At 49.2% G+C, this 22,644-nt stretch overlaps 1 protein-coding gene across 2 annotated transcripts in view; it reads right to left on the reverse strand.

Annotated features, from left to right (window-relative positions):
* The window catches only part of Sano (CABIT domain-containing protein serrano), a 168,902-nt gene that overhangs the window by 54,105 nt on the left and 92,153 nt on the right, over window positions 1–22,644 (reverse strand). The window contains exon 4 of one of the 2 annotated variants that reach the window (XM_076800952.1): window positions 21,650–21,680. The exons of the other annotated variant lie outside the window; for it this stretch is intronic. The gene's annotated coding sequence lies outside the window, so the exon portion shown is untranslated. The remainder of the gene's footprint in view (window positions 1–21,649; window positions 21,681–22,644) is intronic. 2 annotated transcript variants of the gene reach the window in all.

Below are 22,644 nucleotides of genomic sequence, written 5' to 3' on the forward strand. Positions count from 1 at the left end.
AGCGCCGGTTCTCCTAATTGTTTTTCATTTAATATTGAACTTCGAGCCGCCACGTTCCTCGCGACAACAATTCTCCCATTTTTGAAGATTTCGAAAAGATACAAGTTTGAAAAAGAAAAACTGTGGCAGAAGGATGGAGGCTGATCGGGGATCGAATTTATGAGGAATCGGTGTCTTCGGGGAGCGGACGGTCGATGTATTGTTATGAGCCAGAACGACGTTAATTGGCGGGACGAGGGCCGGCGATCATGCGATCGAAATTCACCGGGGGAGTCGACGAAAATTGCAAGGAGGCTGCCGCGTCCGCCGGGTTTGCCACTTATCTTCGATCGGCCGAGTCTCATCTTGATTAAGAAGGCCCAATTGAATAAGATCGGCCGATCACGGAGAATCCACGAGGGAGAGCCTCGCAAAAAACGAGCAGCTTCCTTGATGCCTTGATCAGCCAATTAAGCGGCGAATCGCCTTCGCTTTTGGCCCTTGCTACCCCAACCCTTTCCTTCTTGCACGGCGTCTCGCGGATTTCGTTGAAACGCTTTCGCAACAGAACGAATTCGGGCTGCTTCGTGCCAACCCTTTGCCGGCGAATGCCGCCCTTGCCGCTTGTAAAAAATTCGGCCTCGAATTCGGGGGCCGCTCATTTGCCAAATCGATTATCCCCGCAAAAGCAAACGGTGCAACAAAATTCGTAAAACAATGCACACTGAAACTCAACGCTACCTTTGCGGACCGGTAAAAGTGATTTCTAAAACTGACAAGAATCCATTTTCAATTGAGCACTGATTTTTCCTAGACAGCATAAGCAGACAAATTTTAATACAAATCGCTTGCGGGCGATTCGAGGAAGGTTGAACGGGATCCACGAATGCGAGTCGTTCTCGTTTGCACGAATAATTTAGGGAGGAAGTCTTTTTGCAAACGTTAAGTTAATATGCTGCAAGAAGTCATCTTCAGCAGAGATGTACTGAGAATCGTTTTCAAGATCCTGTTCCGCAGGCTGATCTCTCGATCAGAGCTTTCATAAGACTCTTTATTCCGTCCAGTATCGCCGACCGGTGCTTTAAAGTACGCTACTTTATTTAAACATTATCGTGGCCCCGTGTGCACGAAGTCTGTTGGGAATATCGAGATCGTGTCCGCCGCGGAGCAAGCTCGGTCGTCGTTTCTTTCATTCGATGCACTGTATCTCCCTAATTGGGTGCTAAATAATGTAATAAACTGGTTCAGTGAGTTCCGCGACGTACGCCCTTCATTATCGCGCGTAGCCGAAACGTTGTTTCCTCCTACCCTGAACACGTTCCATTTGCTGCAGCAAACTTAAAACGGTGGGAGAACTAAAAGAATTCAGAGATAAATCAATTTACCAACTATTTTCCACTCGATTTCTGAGGCTTGCAATCAACGGAGGCAATTTTTAATTTAGAGATCTACGGGCTCGTTAGAATACCGTGAGAGTTGTTCAGCCCGAATCCATCCAAGATTGCAAGGACACTCGAGAGTCGCGGTAGAATCCAAGTTGAACACTGCATACACAAAGCAGAAGCGTCGAACTTCCACGAACGAGAACCGCAAGACTGGCGTCTCGAAGCCCGCACAAATTTAACTAGACCAGGCACCCGAAAACGCTACACCGTCAGAATACTTCCCATTCCTCGACAACCGCATCCCCTCTCGATATCCGAGGCCTCGTATTTCACGCAACAGAAGGTCGGTCGGGGAGCCCGAAGAATGCGGATCAGGGTTGCGGAGCCCATCTCTCACCGAATCCCACGCCCACGCAGTCGAATCCGAACGAAGAACGCCGGGAGACGCTTCCACCAAGCGTCGGGCAGCCGTTCGCAAAACACTGGCCCACTGTGAAATTGTTTACAACGGTACAAACCGATGTTGAACTCGCTTATCGCAGGAGGTCCGACCGTGGAGAAGATCGAAGCATCTCGAAGCTGGTCCAAAAGCGTTTCTCATCGGCCGAGGGAATTCAGAGGTCCATTGAAAGTCGACTCAGTGGTCAGTGACCTCGTTAACCCTTAAGTGCGTAGGCAAACTAAATATTAGGAACATGAACGCATACTAATTCCTTGCTAACTTTGATTACAGCAACAATTTCTTTCTGTAAACACATTAAACATAACCGAAATATTGACAGAAGCAAATTAGTTGAACTCTCAGTTGACAAATGGCGCGGCTAAAAATGTTAACACAAAATCCAACACTGGGGTTCTTTGCGGACCCCGCTCGTGCATTTAAGGGTTAAAAGGGTCCCACAACGAGCACAGTGCGATTCAATTATTTTATCGTTTTCCATAGGAACCCTTCGCTATCGAAGTACCGCGAGTCCCCGTAAAAACGTGCAGCTTGTATACAGGGTGTCATGCAAGTACAGACGATTTCGAAGAAAATTAGTTTCAGGTTGATACACGCCTGGGCTCGGTGGATTGACGGGTTGGCGAGTCGGTCGCGATCACGAGGATGTACACGAAGAACGCGTAGGATCGCGTTGGGCCTCGCGACGAGACGTGTTCGGCCAAAGTCTAAACGGGTACGATCTCCCGCAGGATCTCTCCCGCTGTGGACGCTCGAGCGATGAAGAAGGAGAAGCAAAGGGCGAAGCGGAGGAAGGATAAAAGACGGAGATGGAAAGAGAGGTATGGAGGGAGAGAGAAAGAGAGAAAGAGAGAGAGAGAGAGAGACATGGACGTAGCCGTTGCCGGTGCCGGCGAGTGTGATGCCCGGCTAAATGTAAAACAAGAAGCACGAAGCCGGTCAGCGCGAATCTAAATATAACTACGACGCGGAGGCGCCCACCGCTCCTCCTATAAGAGCCCTGCTGGCGATCTTCCGCTGGCGCATAGCTGCTGCGATCTCGTGCACTCGAGCCACCTCTGCCCTCCGAACGAGGGACAAGAAGGGACCAGGACCGGGCCCAGAGCCCCCGCCAGCCGTGGAACCGACAGGGACCGACCGGGCCCGAGAGACTAGGCCCCCATCGAGTGGGGGGGAATTCGGGTGGGGGCAGGGCTATCTCGCGAACGGAGACGGCTCGATCGATGAACCGGGCCCGATCGACGCAGATACCGGCCCGTACCGAGCCACCGTCCATCCGATTTTTCGACCATCTGCACGCGCTACCGAAGAAATAATCCTGCTCGCCGATCTAGGCAAATTCCGCATCCGCTTGATCCTACAGTGACGCCTACTAAGCACCAAATTTCTATTTCGAAATTTTTGGTTAGTATTTATATATATTCCAGTGCTGCTTTGTCTCCTCGAAGTACTATCTTATCCCATAATATCACCTGATTAACGTGAATGTGACATTTTTACGAAAAGTAATATTTTGTGGTCATATTTTTAAAGTCCAGAGTGTTTGTATATTCAAGACCATTTCATTTAACATTGTTATGATCGATTGAGAAAATCTCCTCGTTTGTTAACCCTTAGCGCTCGAATGGCGACTGTAAGGCACCGCTAAAAATTGTTGTATCATTATTCAAAATATCTTTTACTAAACATTTCGGTATTGTACAAGTAAAATGCACCATTCTCGTATGTGTAACATAAAAAAAATATGTAGAAGCGAAATATTCTAGGTCGGAAGAAATGTTTTGTTTTGGAGTTGAAATAGCTTCGACTGCAAAGGGTTAAAATTTTCATTTTAGTTCAGCTTGATGGAATATCCCCGTTCTTTGTCGACCTCTAACCTTGTTCTATCAATTGTAATTTTGCGTCTAATGATCGTCAGGTCATCGATCGCGATCGTGCCGGACCTCGCGAGGATCGTACCCGCGATCGGTTGTTTGTCTTCGACGGGAGATCGATCGGCACCGATTTCCTCGATCATGGATCCCCGGGTTGGAATCAAGTTCCAGAATTGTTCGGGCCGCCGTAGCACCGTGTAATTGCGAGCGTTGCACGATATACACTTGCACCGCCGGTAGCGATGCATCCTGACCGGACCCGATTTTTCCCTATTACTCGTTGCATCCTGCAGCCGCTTAACGGGTTATTAGCTCCGATTAGTGGCTATTAATTTTGTTGCGCGATAATCGTTTCCAGGCTGTGGGCAGGAGTTCGCGCGACCCCTCTGCCATATTGAATTAGTCCCCGCTACTTTTATTGAACCGTACGAAGATTAATTCCCCGGATAACCGGCTGCACTAATACCTGCAACTCCTCTACGCAACGCGATCATTTAGACGTCCGTGTTTACCGACGGTCGAAAACCAAAAGGAACAACATTTTTCCGTTTGACGGGAAAATTTAATATTTAAGATTCAATATTCAATGTTCCCCCTTTAAGGGGGCCGGCAGGCATTTGGCCTTGACTGTCACGCTATGTTATCCTGTGCCTTTTTTTCTAGACATTTCACGTCTTAAATAAGTAAGTAATCAATTAAAAATGCATACCACCGTGTTTGTACATGTCTTCGCTACGTCTGTATAGAGCCTTTTTTTCGATACGAACACTAAATCTCTCGAAATTAAGAGAATCTTTCAGCGACAGCCATCTTGTCACGTCATACTTGCTTCAGAATTCGAATTTTCCCGCCGAATATTAGAAATTACTCCACGGTGAGATAGAAATTCGCAATTTGGGCTCCATACAGACGTAGATTGGACTTTCAGGAAACACAATTGACCGCTTCTAAACTGCTCATTGCAATATTGAAGCGGCAGTTTGTCTAGATTTCGATCCTCGCATACGTATATGGATTTCAAACCATTCCGGCCCCCTTAACGAGGTGGTCTCTCTGCAAGTGCAATGTTTGTGAATTTCCCGAGGTCCGAACTTTGAAAATTTTCCAGCAGGATCGCAACAATTTGCCAAGTCGTCGAGCGTAAAGTTGCGAGGATGACGAACGCACGGAGGTAAATAATGAAATTTTTCGAAGCATGTCCGAAGGAACGGCGCCGCGCGTTTCCGTTGTTGTTTATACGTGTCAGTGAACCCCGGCGATCGGGTCCGCGGCCCTTTGTTTCAGCCCCCGGAGGGGGTTCACGCTACTCGGTGGGCCGCCGTTGCCGGTGTTGCACGACGAGAATGTAGCCGCATTGTAGCGAACAACAACAACGGGCCGTAACTAAATCCGCCGTCAGTTCCATCCGTGGAAGTCCTTGGAGGCTTTGCGCGCGCGCGCGCCTGACACACGTACCCGCTCGAGAACTACCCCGCGTGGATAATCGATTCGATCGTAAACTCTGCTCCTTAGGCTTGCCACGGACACGCGAAAAACTCTCCTCCGCCGATCGGAAATTCCGGCCGAGGCGTGGATTTCAAATTTCAAATCCACGATAAATTTCTTTCGGTAATCGCATCGGATTAATTGCAATCGCGTGGATCGCGAGTGGACCGAGGTGGACATTTCGTGCGCAGGCTGCTTATCAGTTTCCTTCTTTCGCCGTCTCTGTTCTTTTTCGTGCGCGCGCGCACGCGGTGCCGGTTCGCTGGCAAATTGCGGTGCCCCGGGAGAAAAATATCGGTGGACGGGTTAAATAACGAGTTAAATAACCGTGATCCCCGCGAAGATCGGCCGGCAAAACCAGTTAAAATCGTACGATCAACGTAAACTGGAAAGGGACAGGCGTGTGCGCATAGGTACGCGACTTGTCTTCATAAATACAAATCGTTATAAATCGCTTGGCGGTGGCTCGTTCGCGCGAGGAAATAAGCGGAGAGCGTGCTGTCCCTCTACCGGCCGGGGAAAAAAAGAATCGATAATTGCTTTCGCAGCCAATTATACGGCTGAAAAAATCGGCGGGTTAATCGCCGATATCTTAGAATTGGACACGGGACCTCGCCGTGTTTCCCGCGCCACCTGATAAATTATTTAAATCGTATATCGTCCTGCCGCCAGGACGATCCTCCGGAGGGACATCCGGGGGTTCGTGATCCTCCGTGGGCGTGGATCCCCCTTTTTTTTATCAGATCCAGCCGGCTCGAATCCTCCGCCGGATTTACCTTTTAAATTTGGCGTCTTTGACCTTTTCAGGGCACGTCTAGGTTCACCTCCTTTCCCTTCGGTTCTTTTTCTATATTTAGTGGAAACTCGTCCGAAGACGTATAGCTCCTCCCGGTACAGTTAGGCGGCTGCTGCATATTTAAGCAGCGATATTTTTGCCCGAGTTCCTGGTCTTCTTTTCTTTAACGGTGACGCATTCGTTACGGTACCGCGTTGTTCTGCGCATTCTTATACGACTGCTAAGTATACGGTTCATGTGTAACGCGAACGGTGGCTCTTCGACGCCCTTGAACAATAAACCGCACACTTTTGCTGCTCGTCTCTTCTTTTCCCTCCACCGCCGACGCCGCCCCGCCGATCTCTCTTTGTCCCTTGACCGACGATTTTCTTCGTTTCTTCGCCGTTTCTCTCGCTGTTCGCAAGTGTTTCGTGTTCTGCGACGTGCACCGCCGCGCCGCTGAAAGAAGTTCTGCACCTGCTTTCGCAGGAAACATTTCCCTTAGCGGCACGACAGGATGTGTAAAATTAGCGAGGGGACGTATCGAACAGGTATCCGCGAGTTTCTGCGCGAAAATTCACGCCGCGTCTCGATCGCTTCCGAACGATCCGATCGATTTTCGAACGGGGTATTCGAGGCGATTTTTGCCGCGAATTTTCCAGATTTTTTTCAGTACCACTGTTAGACCGATTGCGTTGAAATTTTGCACACATATTTACCGGTATCTGGAGCACGCGCGTGATTTTTTTCAAGTAGTAATAATCAAAATTGCGCGAGTTATATGTTTTTTTACGGAGTGGAGATTTCGGTTTCCGAGGCCGGTATTTCGCGAAATTTTAGAAGATTTGTTTCTACTGTGTTTGTATTCGTTTAAGCGGGAAAACGTTGTTGAGGCAGGATTAATTGATGTCCCGGCCCACGCGTGATTTTTTTCAAGTAGTAATAATCAAAATTCTGCGAGTTATATGTTTTTTTTACAGAGTAGAGATTTCGGTTTCCGAGGCCGTTATTTCGCGAGATTTTAGAAGATTTGTTTCTACTGTGTTTGTATTCGTTTAAGCGGGAACACGTTGTTGAGGCAGGATTAATTAATGTCCCGGCCGCGAGGTCGATTGTTAGGCCGGCAAAGAATTTCTCCTCATTAAACGGAGTTCTTTAGAGCGAAGGAGGTACGGTTCTGGTTTGAATTCTCGTTGCTCTGAGCCGTCTTTAACAGTTAGATCGTAATTTACATAAGCACACGCGTTACGAACGAATGTAACTCGCGCCTGCCGGTTATTTTGTATTAGAAATCCGCGTCGGCTGGCAAACAGCCCGGAGCAGCAACAGCCGCGGCTTTCTCTTTAAAACGTCAACTTTAGCGACTACTTTGAGTATTTATAGTGCAACGTGGCCGGGTAACCACTGGTTGTCGGGTCGTTTCGCTTCCGTAAGAAAGATCCACTGCGAAAGAGAGTTATCCTTTTTCTCTGACGGATTGAACAATTGGCAGAGGAGCTGCTAAAAACATGCCGGAAATCCAGGAGCATCCACCTGTTGCGGAATTTGCCACTTACGGACCTCTCGAAAAATTTAAAGAAAGGCGACGCAGTACAAAATATTTTTCATCTTCAGATTCAAGGTTCAGGTCAATTTTGCGGTCGTCCTTGTCAAACCCTTCGAGCATCGTAGGGTGAAAACAGCCCGAAACCGTGCGAGAAAACCTTCCTCGGGAATCGTCCGAGGATTCCTAGTGGCGTTCAAACGCGGCCGCTTCTGCGTCGGCCCGTTTTCGCGTTAATTTACGCCGGTAATTACGTGGCAGTTGCGGAAAAGGCGAGCGCGACAGAAATTCGAGCGATGTGGCCGACGCATCCTCGAATAAACCGATCCGTGGGACGTGGCTCGTCCACTTCCTCGTTCGTTCGTCTCTTCCGTTCGTGGCCTAGGCAAGCGGAAAAAGCCCGCAGAAGAAACAGAGAAATCCCGCTGATTGGACCGAGAGGACCTGCGCGATAAGAACCGATCGTCTTTCAGCTATTAATTAATGAGCACCACGGCGATTACGGGGTGGGGCTTCCAGAGGAAGGGGATGGGCACGGTCCTCGTCACCGTATCCCCGAGAATTTCTAGATATTTCCCGCGCTCGATGAATTAATTGCTGATTCCTCGCGTAGGGCCCCCCCTTGGCCCGCACCCTTCACTCCTTTTCTCTCTCTCTCTCGCGCGCGCTCTCTGGAGCTTTTTTGCGATTGTAATTCGCTTCCTACCGCCGCTAGAAAAACCGTGCAGGCCTGCAATTAAAATCCTCCGACAGCCGGGGGCCTGGGTCGATGCACCTTTCCACGGGGGACCATACCCGCCGGCATAAAAACGATGGAAAACGCGGGTTTTGCCTACCGCCGCCGGATGCTACGCGCTTTCTTCGACGCGTTCTTGCTGTTTCCGCAGCGAGCAGGACCATTCCTGCTCGAACCAGGCGGATGGGTTGCTGGAAACGTACAGGGAAGTCGAAACAATTTATTAACGCGTTGATCTTCCACTTTCCGCTTCGAGTTTCGCGTCCGTTTCGCTCCCAACGGCTCCCCGTCCGTTTCAATGTTTTACCTAAAATGCGCTTCCAAAGTGACGACCGTCCACGAACGGTTTCTAAACCCGAATCGACTAATAAGTTATCGGAAAATAATATGACAATCCATGTCTTTGTGTTGCGTACCCTAACCATCAGGAATTCGGAACAGTGTTTGATCGGTACCGGAAAACGCGGTTTATGTTTCATTGTGCGACTTCAGAAGAGCGTAACGTCATTTCCAATAAACTTTGTCGAACAAAGCTATCACCGGAGGAATCTATAACTCTTCGCCAACGTTCTCCGGGCAGTTTCATCCCACGATCATTAAAATCTCGGTTCTAAAGAACCGAGGAAACTATGCACTCGCTTGAACTTTCCATTGTGTACGGTCTAATTCGTATTTTCTTATTGCATCGTCGAACTCGATTGTTTTCCCCTCGGGAAACTGAAAAACTCGACGGGACCCTTCCTTCCACCGACGAAACTCGATCTTCATTCAAACGGGAAGAATATCTTTCCTCGCCGAAAATCAAGGAATTAAAAATTATTACAATACCAGCTTCTGTTCTCGTACTTTAACAAATACTTTAATCCACGATCATAAAACCAAAGATTTCTAGAGCACGCGCTCGATTTCAAGTGTCTCGAGGGTTCCCAAAATATGTCGTCACCGTTGTCCTAATTTTATCTGGAACAAGTTCGCCAGACAGCTCGCCTTACGAAGCGTGGTGCTTGCGTACGGGGTCACGTTCACACGAGACCCACTCGCTAGCATTATTAATACGCCAATTCTAATTAATATTAATGCCAGTCGTACACCGTGGTAGCTTTCCGAATCGAAGCGACGCGTTACCATCCACCGATACCGATGCAATGGCGCGGGCAACTCGAGCAGGAACAAAGAAGCACACTTTCCCGTGAGGGTGACCGTCGAGAAACCCGTCCTTGAATTTCAATTTCTCGATGCTCCCGTTCTAGAACGATTTCAATTTATAATTCGGATTCGATTCAAATGCTGTCCGTTGATCCGGGCTACGGCGCGTTCCTTATCCGATACGCGCAATCGGCCCATGGTAATTTTGATTCCACCTCGACGACCTGACGCTAAGAAGCAATTACCGCGACGACGTTATCGAAAGTCGAGAGACGGAATTAAAGCGGTCGCCGAAAATGCCGATCAGGATCCGCTCGGGGAATCTGGATTACCATAATTGCCTCTCCGGCGACGACAAAAAGAAGAGACGCTGCGCGACCGCCTTCGAAATCACCAACTTTGAGATACCGTTCTTAGAATAATCTTTCACGGTGATTTGGGAACCATTTGTCGCTGAATAATTATTTGTTAACCCCTAGCACTCGAATGGCGACCGTAAGGCGCCACGAAGAATTGCCGTACCATCGTTTAAAATATTTTTCACATTATTAAATCTGATTGTATTTAATAAACTACTAAACGTTTCAGTATCGAACCGATAAATTCCACCATTTTCGTATGAATAACATGAAAATGAAAATATATAGAAGGGATATATTCTAGGTCGAAAGAAATGTTTCGTTTTGCAGATAAAATAGCTTCGAGTGCAAACGGTTAAACTTTTATGGGCGATTTCGTGACAATGGACAAATTTGTTTTGCCGAATAACAGGTATTTCGCAGTAGGAATAAAATATAAATCCTTTAGATATCTGATGAATTAATCCTACCTAGTCTTGCACACGTCATACGTGTCAGACAATTCCGGATGCGTCGGATGCAGCTTGGTTCCGTTGGATCGTGTGCAATCGACAGTGTCCGGTGGTGCATTTTCACGCGACGCGACGTGCACTTCCGGTGTGTCTGTAGCCGATGATCGACCGACGGTCGGCCGAGGATCGTTAATGCAAAGCGAATCGCGGAGCCGGAACACGCGAGTTGTGTCGCCGAACGACGAGGACAAGGACTTAGGGTACCCGGCAATGAGCAAAAGCTGTCACGTCGCGTCGTCGAAGATAACGGGGCCCACCTGGCCAAATAGGCCTGTGCGCATCCTCGCCGTGCGCGCTCTCGGATCGATAACGCGCGCGAGAGAGCCGTTTCGAGCGAGACCCGCGATCCATATTCCATCGATGCTCGTTCCCCCGATGGAAACGTTTGTTTTGCGCCCGTAACGAGACGCGTCGTTACCGGGCACCAGGGAGGAAACGGAACCCTCCAACGGGACTTTATGCAGAGGATTTTCTGGAGAAACGGTGAATCGGCAGCCGAGAGCCTCGTAGATCAACCGGTCGCTTTTATAGTCCGTTTAGCGCGCGGACAATGGGCCCGAGACACTTCCACGGAAGCCGGGGACTACGGCGAAACCATCGGACACCGGGAGTTCCAAGCGGAGATCTTCAGGTAACGCGGAAACTGCTTGCACCGATCGCGGGAAACGGGAGCTACGTGAAAATTAATTTTTTCTCTCGGTTGACGCCTCTTGGTATTATATTTTTCCTGCTTGATATCTCTCAAGACACAGCAATCCATCTGATTTTTCCAAACTCTTTCTCAAGTCCACCTTTACGAAAATCGTCGAACCGGTTGAAATCGAGGGAAAAATCGCGTAATCCGAAGCACCGCAGCGAAGACTCCAGTTTCAGTGAACAGGAATGATTCCTGGAACAGAAGTGTTACCTCGGTTTCCCCTGAATCCCGGATTAATAACAGCAGTTCCTATAATTCAGTTAAGCGAGAATAATTGGTGGGCCCGTGATTCACACGCAGGAAATGCAAATCTGCCAGAGCTGCGCTCTCTTTTTCCCCTGTCTCTCTCTCTCTCTCTCTCTCTCTCTCTCTCGCTCTCTCTTTCTCCTGGCCCAGTCTAATCATCGCGATGAAAAGGATTCAATCGGCATCGCATGCCGCTAACTGCTTTCCACTGGTTCTCCTGTTATTAAATAACCTTGGAATCCAGTGTTTGCTCCTCCGTGGCTCGTTGCCACGGCCAGGCGAAACCTGTTACATCAGACGATCACGAACACACCGGTCCACAAAGAGTGCCAGAGACACAGGGGAGGGAGAAAGGGAAAGAGAGAGACAGAGACAGAGAGAGAGAGAGAGAGAGGAGGGATCGCTAAAATCAGTCGGCCAGCTCTGCCGTAATCCGTGGCCAAGGAAGGTCGTATCTCGAACGCCGGTTACGTCCGACGTCGAACCCTGAAATTGCAGGTTCCGCGGAACCGGCCGCCATAAATCCGGGAATCCGCCCAAAAGCCTGATCGAGGACCGAGTCTGGCTTTAACTGTACTCCTGCGGGATCAAGAAAAAAATCGTCGAGCCAGAAATTCGACCTTCGAAGGCCCCTCCCCTTTTCTAATTCTTATTCTCAATCTCTAAAATGAAAAGTTCTAAATTTCCAGGTGGGTCAAAATCTTGTGGAGCACAATCCGTCCAGACACCGTCTAGTTTATTCGTTTCTCTGGGTCCCAATTAGCCCGAAAAATCGTCGAGTCGGATCGCAGCACGGATCGGTGATCCCGGTGTCCCGGAGTCATCGACCGTCGAAATCGGCGTGGATCGTGTACCGATCGATCACGGTTCCCCGAGATTCCGTATCTCGGTGTGCATTCGATTCGATTCGGTTCGGTCGTCGCGTTCGCCGAAGTTCTCGGTAACACGCGAGGAGTATCAACGGTGCCAGGTGGAGGGACACGGAGACCCCGAAACACGAGCGAAAAACGAGCAACGATGGTCCACCGAAGAAGAAGAAGAAGAAGAAGAAGAAGAAGAAGAGGGCGTCCGAAAGAAGGTTCGGGAAAAAAAGGTACGGTTGGACAGGGAGACGGTAAAAAATCGTAGGGAGAGGGGAGGAAGGTAGGGTGAAGAAAGATGAGAAAGGAACAAAAACCGCGACGAACGCGGGTGTCGTCTGTTGGTGTGTGCATGGCTAGCCAGAGGGAGCGAGAGCAAGAGAGGCTCCTCGGATAGCGTGTATTAATGTGCGTTAAGACGCTGCGAAACGACGTGGCAGGCACACGGGTATAGGATGACACTTGGCTGAGGACCTCGATCGACTCTCCGCCCCTCCACGGAGGCCAACGGGCCCCGTTCCCCCCCTCCACGCCGGCCAACGGACCCCGGTACCCCCACCACGTCGCCGGGCCAGTCGGAGCGAGACTCGAGCCTGGTCGGTCGCGGTCGGACGCGGTGGGCCACTCGTGCCTCGTCGCGGACGCTCGGGCCGGCTCGGAGCGACCTTGAACGGGCCCTGTATGCTCTATGCCACTGACACGGACCAAGGACGGGGGGCCCCCACGTTGCCTGGGCACCGGCGTGCTGTTGTCCCGAAACGCGGTCGTGGAACTCCGCGCCGCTCGCCGCTTGGAAAGTGTTCGCCCGATGGCAAACTCTTTTTCGTGCTTCGTGCCTCTTCCCTTCGCGCCTCGCATTGGCGTAGGGCCCCGCGATCCTCGGGCCTCGAGAACACCATGGGATGACCAGGGGTGCGATCGGTACCATGAGTTCCACGTACGTACGCGTATGGAAACGATCTCTCGCTCGCGGAAATCGACGTGTCTCGCGCTCGGTGAAATGAAAAGTTGCTGCTGCTGCTGCTGTTGCTGCTGTTGCTGCTGCACGAGGCCCCTCGAGTCAGAGGCGGGGCCCGGATCGTGCTCGATTTTATTGGATAGTGTGCGCATCTAGATGCATCGACGTTGCAGTTTGTTGCGACTCGCTCGATCTTGGTGGAAACAAAATGCACTTACATTGTGCGATTCGTTTTCTGGCTTGGTGAAGAGCCGAGCGGGCAACCATGCTTTTATAATTTCTCTTCGGCTGTTCAGTATAAGACAATATTAGAGAAGCATAATATTTTATAAAGAAAATTCCTTGTTTCTAACACTGTATGTCCTCAAGACTTCAATGTCTCTAAATTAATTCAAACAAAAGGACCGCTTCAGGAGAACGATTTCTGAGGCACAATTTCAGAAGAGCAATCAACCAGGAACCATAGTAAATGATGAACCCCGTAGAGCGACACTCAACCGCGTCCACAGGTAAATTCCGCAGAATTTCATGGTTTCTGGTTGGTGTTTCGGAGTTCGCAGCAGCTCTTGCGTGAGATGCATCGACCTGGCCAACGGGGGTCAGGGATCGCGTCGATGGGGCACCGTGGGGATCAAGCTTTTGATGGAATTCTGTATGCAGGTCGACCTGCCGGCTACGTGGGAACCGTACCCACTACGTGTAGGAGTTACGCTGATTGCAACGAGGATTCGAGTCCAGTTGCCGGGCTGCTCTTCATAAATGCATGGTGGAGGACGGCTAGGACTATACTTTGAAGAACGATACGGTTCGATTTTGCTAGAGGAAACGCGGAATCTTGTCTGAATCGTGTATAATTTACAGTTTGAGGGTTGCGAACGGAGCCGAGCCAGAGTATCCTATTGTTCCTTTACGGTTGCTCCCCGTTGTGCAACGATTCGAACTGCAACGTTGCATTGGCTGCGGACGCATCGCAGATGGAAAATGTCGAGATCGAAGTGTTCAGTACTGTTTTGTGGATAGATTTTTTGAAAAGTCCTTTTTCTGACCACGCCGGTAAGAAGATGCAACAGAACGCAAGAGACTCCGGTCTTTTTTGGAGTACGCTCGGTGCGTCATGCTTCTCGGAGTACAGTTTGGCCATTTTATTATTCGGACAGTCATTGTTCGGCTCCGCTGAACCGAGGATCAGAAGTTAGCGACCCCGGCTACGAATTTTTTGGTCACGCCTATGGCGAGGAGAACATTCAGCCTAAACGGCTGCAGCTAGCCGGTGGGGCCCGTCCCGTGTCCACGTGTGTAAAAAAAGGGCAACTCGAGGGCTCAGGGTCTCTGGGCGTTGGCCCTAAATCTAACCAAGTACCCGTCCAGGTTGCTTCGTTCTTCGGTAACCAACGAACGAGAGGCTCGCGCCATCTTGGTGTTTCTCGGTACTGAGAATGCACCAAAAATTGCACTTTAGATTAACACATGCATTCGTGATGTGTGCTGATCGTTTGAATCTCTACCTTTAAACGTTCATTTTCCGCATGGAAAATGATCCGGTACCATTTCGACACCGATTCCGCAGCACCGGCGATCCTCTAATTATCCGGTTCAGTTTCATCGGGAGAAGAGGTCTCGAAATATGACAACCAGGTTCCTTACAGAAGTCTCTCCTCGTTAGCCGACATTCTCCGTCGCAGAGGACTCGGGAAAAATCGTAGCCCGATGGGAGGCAGCCAGGAATAAATGAATTACCGGTACTTCGACGCGCTAATTACTCTCCGCTCGCTCGGGAGCCTGATAAATGAGGGCGATCGATAAACAGACAGCGAACGAGTTGTAAATTGATGGCCACGGTGGCAAACAAGCGACGAGAAGAAAGAAAGAAATATAAAAGAAGAGAGAGAGAGAGGGAGAGAGAGAGAGAGAGAGAGAGAGAGAGAAAGTGAACCGGCCTGCTCGCGGATCGATTCCCGTTCCCGGGAGATGCTCGGTTCGAAGCGTGAAGAAAATTAGGCTTGGCAGGATCCTTACTTACTTCCCTGTCCTCGCCCCGCTCCGGGCACCTTTATGTTTCTTTTGCGATTTCGCGGACCTTGATCCTCTCTCCGGCGGATCATGCTGCTCGTTTTACTGGCTCCGCACCCCTAAGGGCAGGCCTGTACAAGCGAAATTTCGCTCGCATGAACGCGCCCAACGGACTCCGTTCTTCTTCTTATCCTTCGGTTCCCTCCGACGGTAGACAGCGAGCAGATCTCGGAAGACAAGGCTCGCGCACGAAGGTTCGTGGCTCGACACCCGAACGAGAACCCCCGTGCCAGAATAATTACCTCGAACCGGTGGGTATTAACATGTAACATTGTAACGAGCAGCAAATTGCGCGACTCGAACCCCGCCTAGAGATAGAGATTAATTTCCGTATTTGCATAACTCGACGGTTCGATCGAGTTTCTCGCGCCCCTCCGGCCTCCCATTAGCCGGTGACGAGGGTTCGAAACGCGCGGATTTTATCCAAGGACAATCTGCGAGCATGATTGCGCCCAACAGGGCTCCCCTCGGACCCACGGTTTAGCCAACGGCTAGCCGGAGCTTCATTTTCGCTGACGGGACCCTGCGACCTTGGCAAGGCTTCATTGAAACTGTCTTTCAGGGGGACCAACAGGATCCTGCTTGCTACTCATTCGATCCTTGCACAGGAACTCATGCTGAAGTCGGCTCGGCTGCAAGAGGTCCTACCAGTAGACAAAGCTTGCATTTCCTTCTGCAGGATCGACAGGATCTTTTGGATGCTCGCTGAATCTCGTGATTGGACAGGTTCACGCAGAATAATAATTATTTAAAAATGGAATCCTTTTCTTGGCAGTATTAACAGAATGGGAGGGAGCACGAATCGGGGGGAAAAAGTTCCGGCGACCATAGTTTACCCTTCGTAACTATAAAGCCGTAAAAATCGAGAAACATCGACTCGGGAGTTGAAAATTTTTCTCCGTCGAGCATCTCGCGCACCGACCGTGCCCCGAAGAAGTAGATCGCGCTGTGGCAGCGAAACGAGAAACACAGTGGAAAAATGACAACCAAAAGGAAGAATGCGACGCGAGAGGAAACACAAGGACGATGTAAACAAAACGAGATAAAAAACGAGAGAAAGAGGGAGAACAAGTAAACCGGAGGGACGTATGGACAAGTACAAGAAGCACGGTACAAGCTGCGTACAGAGAGCTGAACAAGGACATTATGAGTAGAACACGAGAACAGTACAAATATGACATGAACCTGGTAGTCGTATGAACACGATACGAACACGACACAAAAGGAAACTTCGCTCGGCGAGACAGTTGCTCGACGGCGTTTAAGCGTGCCAATGAACAGCGAACCCATTAAATCTTCTCACAATTCAGGCGAACGTAAAACCTGCCGTCAGTGCGTCCCTCGTGAATACCTCGCAGCAATCGACAGTGTTTTAAAAACATACTATAGGCACAAATTTTCGAATCAAGAAATTTTAACCGGACAGAGTTCCTGTCTTTAGCAATCTTGACACTAGGTTTACGGAGCACTAAAACTGACTATTTTACATTGATTTATAAAAAATAACGAGAATGCGTCCATCTAAATTTTTAGCCATTTCAAAAATAACATATACCCAAATCTGTTGAATAATTCCTCATGAATGCATCTTTATAATCTCAATAATCGTAAATTAAAGATATTAGAACGCGTCATTTTGACGCGTCCCGTAAACCTAGTGTTGATAAATCGGGGATAATACATTTTTCAGTACTATTTCTAATACAATTTCGCCACAAAATCTACAATAGACAATTATAAAGGGTGGTCCAGTACACATTCAGCAGTGTTCAAATTCCGCAAATTTATCCGAACAACCCTGTTCAAACGTGGTCGAATTTCAAACGAATCACCGATGTTCGAATTTGGAAAAATTGGTGGAAATGAGTATGTCTCGACAAGCCACAGAACGTGACGGTGTAGGGGCATCCGCGTCAATTTTGATCGGATCGGTTGTAGAGCGTTTCGTGCGAGGATCGTCCGCACGATCGGACACGATCGATCGCTCGTGCCTGGGATTTTTTGGCCGTCGAGGTGGTCTGTTCTTGCCTTTGGAATCCGTGCTCGCGCGGAAAAGTGTTAAAAAGCGGTATGCTGTGCGTACAGGCGGCGGTACAAGCCCGGCGCATCTTGTACGGGGCTTTTTCTTGCGCGGTTCACCGTGGAACCGCAGGAATCCCGCGATGAAATTGGAGAACGGAGGTCGCCGGAGCCACGGAACGCGCCGAGCAGAAAAGAAAAACGCGAGAAGAACCGCCGCGCCGCGCCGCGCCGAGGCACCGGCTAGCGGCTGCTGAGGGAGTAGAGAAAAAAAAAAGAAGAATGGAGGATCGATGCACGAACATTGTACACCGCGATCCGGCAGGCGACTGAAATTCAATTTCCGCGATCAGAAAAATAACACGAGGATCGAAGGAGTCGGTCGAAGTGGCTTCGAAACTGACGCCAGCGCGAGTCCCACTGCTCGCGTGACGCCGAGCGTCTTTTTCGACAGGGACACGCCGAATGGCGATCGCGAGGAACACGCGAGACAAGCCGCTCCTAGATCCCCTAAGCTAATTACGGTTTTCGTCGGACGATCGCCGAGCTGATAGACCGCGCGAATTGAAACTGAACCCATTAACGGCGCCGCCGCGGCCGTTAACGCGCCCCGTGACACACTAAGCTTCGATGCTGCGCCGGATTAATTGACGCTCGATGCGCCTGGAAAAAGGGAGCACTCCCCCCCGTTTAAGAATTTTTATAGCACGGGCTTTATTGAATGCTTCTGCTGAAAAACTTTTATATTTTCTCCCGCTACTAAAATATAACTCGCTATTACGGTGTAAAAGTAGGAAGAGTAGGAGTGTTGCAACTTTTTCAAACGAGAAAATTTGCTATTCCGTAAGTGTTAATTCCTCGTAATAACACTGTTTCCAGTGGCGTAATGAATAGTTACGTTCAAAAGGAGCCATAGAATAGAATCAAGATAACCCTAACGTTTGCTCAACAAACCGTGTCAGCAACACCCGAGTTTTCCTTGCATGGAAAGCGTAGGGCCGCATCGAACCTATGATTCTCCAAATGAAAATTCATTAGGCGCATTACGAATTCCATCGAGACTAACCGGTAGTGTGTTGGGAACAGAGCGATCTTTTTTTCTTTTTTGAAAAGTCGATTCAAGATCTCCTCGCGCTGCGAATTGCGGCTTTTACCCCCCTTCTAATTAGTATTCCTAGTTTTCCGAGGCGGACCGCTTAGATCTCCTTGCTATGCGAACCCGAACGATTACTTATTCCCTTTTGTTGCAGTGCGCAATTACTTTTAATTAGTTTTATTACGACGCCGCCGCCGGCCTGTTGCAATTCTAATGTGCGCTAACGCCGCGTTGGTATCCCGGCGAGCGCCTCTCGCGAAAATTTACAATCACCCTGAGGAAAGCGATCCGCGATTTCCCGCGATCTATCGGTGGAAGATTGCGCGGTTCATTATTACATCTTCATTATTAGGTCTTCGGAGGATCCTCATTTCCATAGCCACTCGTAGGGAAAAGTGGAGCTCGGATCGTTATTCTCCGAGAACCTTGTGCGTACGAGATCACTGAATCCAATTATACTGTACTTTCCATTTTATTACTTTCCACCTTTTCACGCAAATTGCCAGTCCCGTAATCCATTTGCAATTAAAGCTTGCACGGAAGAGGCTGGTTTTTTCCCGTGGCCAGTGAATTTACGCTTTGGAAAGTCTCATTTTTGCGGAAATTTTAAATCGAGACACAGCTAAGTACAACGTTGCTCTTTCGTACCTTTCGTGGAGGGAAAAAGAGTTCGCTTAAGCTCGGGGAATTTCGCAAAATCGGATCTCGACGAGATCCTGTCCCATTCGGAAGGGGCCAGGATGCATCAGCCGCGCTGACAAGACGCACCGACGCGCGCCGATGTTAATGCAACGTGCCATTACAGGGGCAGCACTCATTACCACGCGACCGAACCGATAAAAACGGGACAGTCGATCGATCTTGCGCGAGAAACGAGCGGTTTCGGCTCCCTGATTGCGAGGCCACGTTCCCGGAACACCTTCCCCGATCGCGTTAATGGCGACGCGACCGCTCCCCTTCGTCGAAACGTATTAACTATTTCGGCAGCGCTCGGTAAACGTCGACCGTGTCCGACCGCGGAAATGATACGTTGCCCTAATGACAATCTTCTAAATGGACTGTGCACCCTAAATCGCTCCGAGTATTACCCTGATCTTTCTACTTGATGATTGAATCAGAAAAACCGGCGAATCGCTTGCTCGTTCCCTCTCTCGCGCGAAGAGAGAACAAACGGAAATTTCAACACCGAACTGATTCTAGACAAATCCAAAGACTGAAGTAAAATTTGTCTGCATTAATTTGCAGCATACCGGAATGGAAATTTATTTTCTTGCTTGATACGATTAACCCTTAAGTGCATAGGTCAACTAAATATTAAGAACATGAATTCATACATGGGGTCCATTGAGGACCCCACTTACCTAATTCCTTGCTAACTTCGATCACAGCAACAATTTCTTTCTGTAAACACATTAAACATAACCTAAATATCGACAGAAGCAAATAGCTGAACTCAAAATCCGCAAAATCCAACACTGGGGTCCTTTGCGGACCTCACTCATGCATTTAAGGGTTAATAGGCTGAAAATAATATAATATTTTTAAATTCTTCTAATGTTCCGTATCGGAATTAATTAAAGGTTCGAAATCATCCATCATCCGGATGGTTCCGGCCAGTCAATCAGATTATGTTCGATTCGCTGTTTATGGGAACGGTGGATACGTTTGGTCTGCAAGTTGTACAGTTAGCACCGATGACCGACGCAGATCACGCCGGAGGAAACGAACCTAACCATTTCCAGGTTGTGCGCATGACCGGCGACGAGCGACGGCGCGGCGGCTTTCTAATCAAGGTCCTCGGATTTTCACCTGGACTTTGGGGTTAGGTTGTCGAGGTTTGCCAGGTTTCACGGTATCAACCCCGTTGCAAGCAATTACCTGGCCGCGCGCCGTTGGTCATGTCCGATACGTCTATCACCGATGACCACGTTGAACTCTCCGATGGGCCCGGCCGATACTTTCACTGTTCGTGGGGGCCACGTAATCGCGTAATAATTCACGGTATCGCCGGGACGCACGTGTAATTACGGGCTTTGTAGAACGGTCTGGGTCATCGATGACCCACGCGCGGCTAAGTAGAAACCGGTGTAAGAATCGATCGGACACGATCCCCGATTAGAATTCACGATTCCCCTTTACGAGCGACGCCTGTAATTACAACGTACGTAGACCCCGCTCTGGGTCATCGATGACCCACGCAACCCGGCCCCGCGGGTAGAATTTATTGAGAAGTCCATCGAGCCAGTCCGGGATTATCCTCCTTCAGCTTTAATTGAGATCGGTGTGCGTACGCGTCCGGGGAAAAGTTGAAGATTAATTGAACCGTTCGAGTAATTGCTGAACGAAAAATGGATAAACATTTCGCGGGGAACTTTCATTGGAAAAGAATGCCGTGTAATTCATTCACGAACGATCATGCTCACCAAATGGCCCACTTCGCTTCGCTGCCAGCCAAGGTACAATCATCTAAGTGCTATGTAGAATCGTCGATTGTCTCCTCGCATAATGACAGAGATTACATTTCTCCGTGGGTCACGAGAGGTAAAAACGAGACCGAGATAGAATGCACCGAACGAGTATTGTTCGCTAATCGTAACAGTGTCTTCGAGTAACCACTGCGATTATGATTTTCACCGATCATCACGGTTCGCTTGAGATCCGCTCGAAAGTCGCAATAAAATCATGGCAACGTTAACTGAACACTATTGTTTCGAATTCCCCTCTAACGACTGTGATCACGATGCCTGTAGATCGCCGTGGATCTCCAGTAACCATGAAAGCTGATTAGAAAACAAAGTATCATGGAATCGATCGGACGCGAATTATTCCGATTTCTCGACTGTCCCTTCGAGCGATGACTGTGATCGCGATGACCGTAGATCATCGGTGACCCTCGATTATTCGCGTAGATCGCACTTATTTGCGCTGTTTAATACTCGTTTATGCCAGTTCCATGGCGGATTAGTAGTTCATCATGCTAACTTCTGTTAATCCACCAGGAAAATAAAGTACAGAGTATTAACGCTAATTTTTTTATAAAAATGATATGAATTTATCTAGATCTCCCGAAATTTTTATAAGCATTTCAAAAATTGCAATAATTATGAAGTAAAAAATGTGAAATCGGTTGTTTGACCGGTCGTGGAACGGTTAGCGTTAAACAACGAACGTTTATACTCGGCGCAAGCGAACGTGATCTATGCGAATCGTCGTCGAGGGTCACCGGTGATCCACGCAAGCTAAGAATAAGTCGAAACCGTTGTAGGATCGATGGCATAGTCTTCGGACTTCCCAGTCGGCGCTCGTTGAGTGCATTCCGATGCAAACAACTTGTTAACAAGGGACCGACCGATGACTAAGACCACCTTAAAAATGCATCGACCGGCACCGGGAGGAAACGATTTACTGCTCGAATGAGAAACGTCTCTATAAAATGGAAATCTACTCACTTGTTGCCTCGTTGTCCTTTGTGTCCCGTTCCTGAAACAGAAATCAGAGAAAAGCTGTTCACGCTTCTTGGTTCTGCACTTCACCGGTCGCGGGGAAACTCGAATGCACTTTGCAAATGTTTTCTCGAGCCACCTTCCGCTTCAATCCTTCCTCTCCTCGACACTGAAACTAACCGAGCCTGTCAGAATCGTCGGCTGCAAATTTTTCCGACTTTTCTACTTTCCTCTTATTTCAGGAGCGTAGCAAGTCTCACTGAAATGTACCCAATCAAGCTTCTTTATTTCAGAACGTAGCAATTTTCGGAATTCGCACGATTATTTGTCAAAGAATCATCCCAAAAGATCGCAAGTCTTCCAAAGTCCACAGAATTAGTTTTACTGCTCGAAAGCGTTGCGAAAACGCGTTTCTATCGGAGCACACCACGCACACCACTATTGTTTTCCGACATTTTCTTCACGGGTTCCCGAGTGGAGCACCGAAGGACGCACTGCTCACGCGGACGCGAGACTGAATCCCGTCACCAAAAATCACCGCGTGGAAGCTCAGCTCGCTTGCTCGCTCGCAGGCGAGCGAACGCTGAAAAACTAGCGCCTAGCCTACCCGTTCCTACCCGCTCCGATCCGCGCCGACCTTTCGCCTCCCTTCCGTCCAGCGCCGGCGATAAAGCGGCTGGTTTTCATCGCGCGTACGGCTCACGTGCACCGTATACCCGGCAACGACATTTCCGGTTTCCTTCCTCCTCGCCACCGTGCCGCCGACACCGAGAACCGGAAAAAAAAATCCACGAAACCCATACGTTACCTGCTGTCATGGTCCCCGGTGACCATGGGGCCAGGTGCGCCGGACTCGCGGCTGATCAATTATTGACTCGTTCCGTGCTATTCCACTTTCACCCCCCATAAATGCCTCGGGAACAACAAATCCAAAGCATGGAGGTACGACATCCTTATGGTTTTTTACCGGTTACTATTGGGTCGTTGCGAAAGTTTTTTCT

The sequence above is a fragment of the Halictus rubicundus genome, chromosome 15, assembly GCF_050948215.1.
Source record: "Halictus rubicundus isolate RS-2024b chromosome 15, iyHalRubi1_principal, whole genome shotgun sequence".
Classification (NCBI taxonomy): domain Eukaryota; kingdom Metazoa; phylum Arthropoda; class Insecta; order Hymenoptera; family Halictidae; genus Halictus; species Halictus rubicundus.